Below are 7,470 nucleotides of genomic sequence, written 5' to 3'. Positions count from 1 at the left end.
ATTCCTAACTTATTTGATAGCAACGAAGTTTGAGTAAAGTTATACAACGTCTTGCTAAAGATTAACCCGAACTTTCTAAAATTGGAAAATTACTATAAGTGGAAACTTTCCATAAATAGTAACCTTCCGAAAATGGAAATTCTTTAGTGAACCATTACTATCAATATAGTACTATATACTATTGTCTGTTAGGCAATGTCTGATCATACGTTCTATCTCTAGGTTGAGATCTCGGTCACGTCCTTCCGTTCAATTCTTTCGTGGAATACTCTTTTGTGCTACTAAGGTGAACTTCATAGCCCCACTTTTTACTGTTTTATAACTGTTTTACAACTTTTGGGGTGAGACACATGCTTGCTTTATAACTGTTTTACACTTTGACACAAGTACTAAATTGTTAACTATGCTGTCATGCTTTGATTCATGCTAAATCCCTACCGTAATATCGTTAATTGCTACGTTTAAATGCAAACTTAATTATTGTGAGTAGGCCTATTGAGAGTAACGACTCTAACCATTCGACCGTTGGTCTTTGGTTACATAACAATGATTCCACGACACTGACAGTACAAGGTGTCATAGGGTAAATTGTTTAGTAGCGATATTACAAACTACAACAACACTTTTAGATTGATATTTCTATATCAATCAACTTTAAACTAAATCTTATGGTCTAAAACTTTGGATATTATTTATAAACCTTTGAATTTCACTCAACCTTTTTGGTTGACACTTTAAGCATGTTTTGTCTCAGGTGATGATTGAGCTAGTTGTTTGCAACTTTGTGATGATAGATTTGATGCTTGCATGGAGTCAACATCGCATATTATATTTTAGTTCATAAATATTTATTTTATGTTTTAATAATAATGTAAACATGTATTACTGCTTCCGCTGTTTTATTAACAAAGGTTTTATTTAAAAAGTCTCTTATAGAGTCGTTCTCGTTTATACAACTGTGTTATGATATGATTGGTCACAATTACCCCTGGTCCATTTGGGGGGTGTGACATGAACTAACTAGGATTGTGGATTGTATAATGATATAATTCGTGTGTGTGCTTATATCGCGTTGAGTTTGTGTTTGTGTTTGTGTAAATCATCGAGCAAGATAGTCGTTGTACTAATGAGTTGATGCGGCGTGCGTGCGTAATAATGACTAGCTACCATTGTTACGAGTGCGAATCGTGTCTAACAAATGATGTACGGCGAGTGTTGAGTAATATGGGGCGGTGTTGAGCGTGTGGTTATTTTGCGCTTCGTTGTTTTATCGTTTTGCATTCTTTAGAATGAAGACGAGAAGCAAGACTTCAAGTGGGAAGCAAGGTGATGATGATGGATTGACGGCTAAGATTGAGGCTGCTTTGGAGAGTTATTCCTCGGTTTTCACCGGGAATGTTAAAGAAGCCTTTCGATCTTTTTAAGGAGAAAATGGGTACGATTGTTCAAGCGGAGTTTGATAAGAGGTTTCCCAAACCTCAACTTGAAGGCGGTGGAGAGGGTGTTTGATATCGGCTAAAAAGTCACATTTTCACCTCGGTATTAAGGCCCAAAAACAATAAAAGTTCCAAACTTTATCGCCAAAATACCCGCTTCGCCGGTTAAAATTGAAGAACACGTAATTACGAAGATGGTGCAAAAAGAATCAAGAGAATCGAAGCTAAAACGAAGATTCTAGAGCGATGATATGCTTGTGACACACCTAATCCTATTGTAATAAAATTTTGAATTCGTTCACAGGGAGCAGCGTTTAAGATTTTAAGACTGATAATTATTCTAAAGATTTATGTTGTAAAATGGGGGTTCTGTAATTAAACTAATAACGAAAAGTAAATTAAACGAATAACCAGATGGACAAAGCAGTGTTCACTCAGATGATTCACTAGTGATGTGGATTGTTCTTTCAATTAAAACCGATTAAATCTCTGATAAGTTATAATTCAATTATTCAAACTTGACTAACTCACATTAATCTCATTTTAACAATTAAATCATACATGCTTAAACTATTGTGATTCAACCTAGGTTAAACTCACATAAAACCTTAATTACACTGATCACTCGGAGTAACTACACAACTGTGTTATCAAATTACCAATTAATCACCATTCACACTCACATACAAATGTCCAGATCTCCTAAGAGTTGAAGCATAATCCGTTTATCACTAATAAACTCACGTAAACTAGGTAACAAATTATGTAATTAAAGTCAAGTATCCGATAAACACAATAATGGATCTTTTGGTTGAACACAATAATTATAGATCACTTAAATTAAGCTATTAAGATTTGGTCCAGATTAAAATCACTTAAAATCCTAACTACAAGATCACTCAATGTAATTGTCACGATTATGATGCCTAATACCATTCAATTACCGATTAGATATTTAATACAATCACTTGAAATCAAATCCCTAATCGTCTAAATCACATGAAGTGTTGAAGTACACATTATCTAGCACCTATTATCTCACAATAACTAGTTGATAACGTATATAATTGAATTAAAGTATAAAGCATGCATAACAATGGGTCTTTAACCGAACTCAATAGAACTAAATCAATCAAACATTAAATCCATGAAATAAAGAACAATCCAACATCAATAATTACCACATCTAAGTAAACACTAAGGTTTTTAGCCTGACATATTCAAAAGAGAATCAAACACACAATTGGAACAAATATAATTCATCATAAAAATCAGTAATATAATAGAAAACTAGAGTACCAAAATTGATAGAATGATCCAATCTTCAACTTTGATGTTTAGATCTTTTCCTTTGGTGAAGAATGGCTCTAAAACCTCCAAAAACTACTTCTTTAGCCTCTGGATCCATCCCCAATTGATACCCTAAAGTTAGGGTTAAATAGGGGTATTTAAAGATGGAAATTCGGAAGTCTAACCACCCCGAATCGCGGCCGGAATAGCTGCATCACGACCGGAATACAATGTTGTTCGAAAACTACAAATTTCTGTCTCTGAATCGCGGCCGCGATGTGCCAATTGCGACTGTGATGTAAACATCATCTGAAAAATAGTTTCAATTCTTGATTATCGTAGAGCTCTGAGTTATGGACGTCTGAGCTTTGGATTCACCTTTTTTCGAGTCCGTATGCTCAAGTTATGGCCAAAACGGTGGAGGCGCGCAAACCAGAATTTGAACCTTCTTCAACATTCATCTTTTTAGCTCCAAAACTCTCGTAAACAAAAAATAATACTTCCAAAACATCACTTGAACCAAAAGGCGATAAATTTTATAAAAACCTCATTATATCTTCAAAATATCACAAAATGAATACGAACTAAACCTGATATCACAATATAAAATATGTATAATTGGAGCGATATCAAGCGAAAATGGTGAAACACAAGAAATCAAGTTACAATCCAGTGAATTCAGCAAACCAGGGCAGGACAAACAGCTTGCCAAACGGTTTGCCAAACGGCCTGTCGCTATGGGAAACTGCCTGCCACGCGGCCAAGGCAAACGGGCACAAGAAACGAGCTGCATGACAAACGGCCTCTGCAAACGGCCTGCCAAACGGCCTGCCAGCCGTTTACAGGCCAATTTCACTTCTATTTAAAGGGTCTTTGTCATCCATTTTTACACACACTTCAATTCACTTCTTTCTCTCTCTCTTTCTACAATATTAGTCATACTTTCAAGGTCTTCGACTCCGTGAGGGAAACCAAGTACCCGGAGAAGAACGCCGAAGATTGTATTTGGAACGGTCTGGAGTTTGAAGTTGTCACTTTTGTATTCGAAACTCGTTTAATCTACTGTTACTTCTATCCTTTGTCTTTACATAATGTTTTCCCCTATTATGCTTTGTGATATTGTTGCCATGATTAGCGAGTAGTTATCTTTAGTGTATGCTATGATGTAGTCAGCTATAATGTCAAAATAATATTATGGCTTGTGTATGTTATTGAGATGCTTTCCGATTATGCTTTAAACTCAATCACTTTTCCAACTAATAGAACGCAGTTATTGGCTCTGTTATTTGAAAGTCGCGAACCCCGATTCAGAGTACACTATCTGTGTCATCCCTTGGTAAGAGAAGTCTATCGGATACAACGTAAGTTTGAATGAGGCACACCGGTTGTAGTAAGTCCATCGAACTTTAAACTCTAACTGATGACTCTTTCGTAGTGGAACATCTAACTAGACACCTAGTACATTGTCGGTCCTAGACCATGCTAGTGTAGTCACCAAGCATATAAACCTCGTACGTGCACACTGAAGCACAACGGTTTTTGTAAGCTGTACCTCTGCTAACTAAGGCCATGAAGTGCTGATTAGTACACTTCACCATAACGCGGTCTCAAGCATTGCATGTTGCTTGAGGAATTCTTGGTTAATTAAGGAATTGTTTGCTTAAACACATAAAAGATTGGCCATTAGGATAACCGAACGTGTCCATGGAAGTCAAAACCCGACTTGGCCATGGTGTTCTTTATGGTTGAACTCTTTTAAGGGCCTAACTATCTTTTAAACCCAATCACTAACGAAAGCACCGAAGCACATCATGTCTCTCGGATATGGAAAACCCTGTATTCTATTATGCTTAAGAAAGTTTAGACCTTTATGGAATGTTAATAAGTCACCCAACCGAGTCGCTTAATTGGATGAGCTGTCTGAACGTGTATGCCTGTAGTCAGACTGCACGGGCGTCGGGGGTAAGGGACGTTGCTGTCTATTCAGAATCTCCAAGCCTATCGCATTACCCAGTCACATGTCTTATGACAGGGGCGTTTAGGACCAGTTTGATGAATACAAGGTCAATATATATTCATGAGCCAACATCCCATAATCTCGGCAAAGTAACTGATGTAATCATAGCATGCACTTGTTTTAACCTTATCTGAATTACAAATTTTATCGCATTTACTTTACTTCAACTTATAAACTAGAAAACCCAAAATTAGGTAACAAACCACTACTCCTTCACATTAGGATTATCTTAAGCTTACTTATAGGTTCGATTCTACTGATATCTCAAAAATACGACCCTAGGTCATACTTCCCTTACTCGTAATAAGGAGTAGTAAGATTTAGGCCCTGCTAAATATAAATTTAAAAACTATTGATCGCTACCTTGATCAGCCGATTCTGACGATGTGCGACCCGACGACACCACATAAATAAAACCATCCTTTCGGTCGTATCATTAGTGGCCGTATCAACTTTTTGGCACCGCTGCCGGGGAACTGGTATCAGACAATACTGATTTTATCAAACTCATTCACAAGCATTTAGTGGTTCTAAGAAAGACAATTATACACGGACTTGGTTCTTGAATTTTATGAACAGTCTCAAATTATATTGGAACCAAAAGTATCCTGCCTCTCCATAGTCGGCCTGGACACTTGGTTTGTTGAATAGTTCATGCGAAGCTCTGTTATCGAAATACCAGAGAATCAGTAGCAAGAACCAAAAACATATTTAAACTTAAGATAGTTAGATTAGATTACCTTAAAATTAGATTACTTTAGATTAAGGCTACCTTAGACTACCTTAGATTAATTTAGATTACTTTAGATTAAATTAGGAACTTAGCTTATCTGCTTAAAATTAAAAGGCATACCCAGTGTATGACCCAAACCTGATCTAGACCAGGGCCGTTGTTATTCGTACCTGGTCCAGACACAATAATCTCTAAAGCACGCAAAGAAGAACGAATCAGAAATTGAATGGCATTACGCGTTACTTTAGCAGAAAACACAAAACCCTCGATTGAAGGTCGAGGAGGACCAATCAGATTTCCAGAGATCCAAGGACACTCGTTCGAGTTAAAACATCACATTATACAGCTCATCCAAAATGGCTATCAATTTCATGGATTACCGAATGATGATCCTAACTCTCACCTTGATAAATTCATATCCCTTTCGAACTCCTACAAATAGCCAGGGATAGGACAAGATATAGTCCAGCTATACTTGTTCCCCTATTCTCTCACTCATCATGCACAAACATGGTTGAAGGATTGGAAAAAGATTCCATCACGTCCTGGACGGAATTGGCTACTAAATTCCTAACCAAATATTTCCCTCCTTCCAAACAAACCAAACTTAAGAATGACATCATTAAATTTAAACAAAGTTATGATGAATCTCTTTACACTGCATGGGAGTGATTCAAAACCCTGCTGAAGAAATGCCCTAATGACCAGTTAGAACAGTTAGCCCAAATCTGTACCTTCTACAATGGTCTTACGGTAAATCATAGGACGACGATCGATGCAGTAGCTCAAGGAAATCTGATGAACCATGTGACGACCCGGAAATTTCCGACCAAATTAAAACTTAATCTTTATATGTTCCAACACAATAAGCAAAGCCTGTAATGTTGAGTCTCGAAATGTTTAAACTATTTATATAGATTCATTTACCCTGTGATTATTTCTGACGATTCACGAACAATTGTGTGTAAATAAATATGTAAATATATATACATGTATAAATATAAGAGTGCATATTAAGTTGTATTAATAAAATACAAAATAATCATTTGAATTGAAAATGTAAAATAATGTACAAGATAATTAAGATTAAAATTTATTTATGATTTAAACGAATTCTTATTTTTATTTATTATCATTTTATGATATTATTTAGTTATTTTATTAGAATTATTATTAATATTATTAGGGTATTTACTATTAATATTTATTAAAAATAAAAATAGGGAATCCCATTATGTTAGAAGTAACTATCAATTTTTTTTCTTTTTCTTCACATGAAAATAATTTACGTACTTCATGTCTCCAGTTTGTTACAAGTCTACTTCACAAATCAATTGAAAATCAATTTAACTGTTAAATCATGTACCTAATCACTCTATATAAGTTACAAACTGCAATTTGAGTTAAAAACAAAGAAAACCCAGAAAATAAGCTCGACACTCTGTACATTCATCTTTTTCACCATATTTTGATTTAGAACAAATTTTCAAAATGTAATAATGCAGTCATGTTAGGAATCGTCTATCTAAACTATCTGTAAGTTTTCAATCCTCAATTCTTTCTATTAATTTCTAATTTGAGAGTCAAAGTTTTGGTTTTCAAAGTCAACTAAGTGTTCTTGAATCAAATTCGAGTTTGTTTTGATATCTCCAGTTAATTTGATGATCCATAAAGATTATAGGAATGATTTACAACACAATTCATGTTGTAATCATAACCTATAACACTCTTAATCTAAAAATCAATTTTTGAGTTCTTGAGTTCTTCACAGTGATATACACTAACGTGAATTCGAAACAAATTTCAAAAACTAAAAATGTAGAGTTGTTAGGAATCATTTACTTAAACTTCCTGCAAAATCTCAAGTTCTAATTCTTGATAACGAATTCGAATTTGCGAGTCAAAGTTAAATTGTCAAAAGTCAACTGTTTTGTTCTTGGAGAAATTAGAGCTTGTTTTGATGTTTTAAGTTCAATTGACGATTTCAATAGTTT

Source organism: Rutidosis leptorrhynchoides, chromosome 2 (genome assembly GCF_046630445.1).
Source record: "Rutidosis leptorrhynchoides isolate AG116_Rl617_1_P2 chromosome 2, CSIRO_AGI_Rlap_v1, whole genome shotgun sequence".
Classification (NCBI taxonomy): domain Eukaryota; kingdom Viridiplantae; phylum Streptophyta; class Magnoliopsida; order Asterales; family Asteraceae; genus Rutidosis; species Rutidosis leptorrhynchoides.
This window is presented reverse-complemented; position numbering follows the sequence as displayed.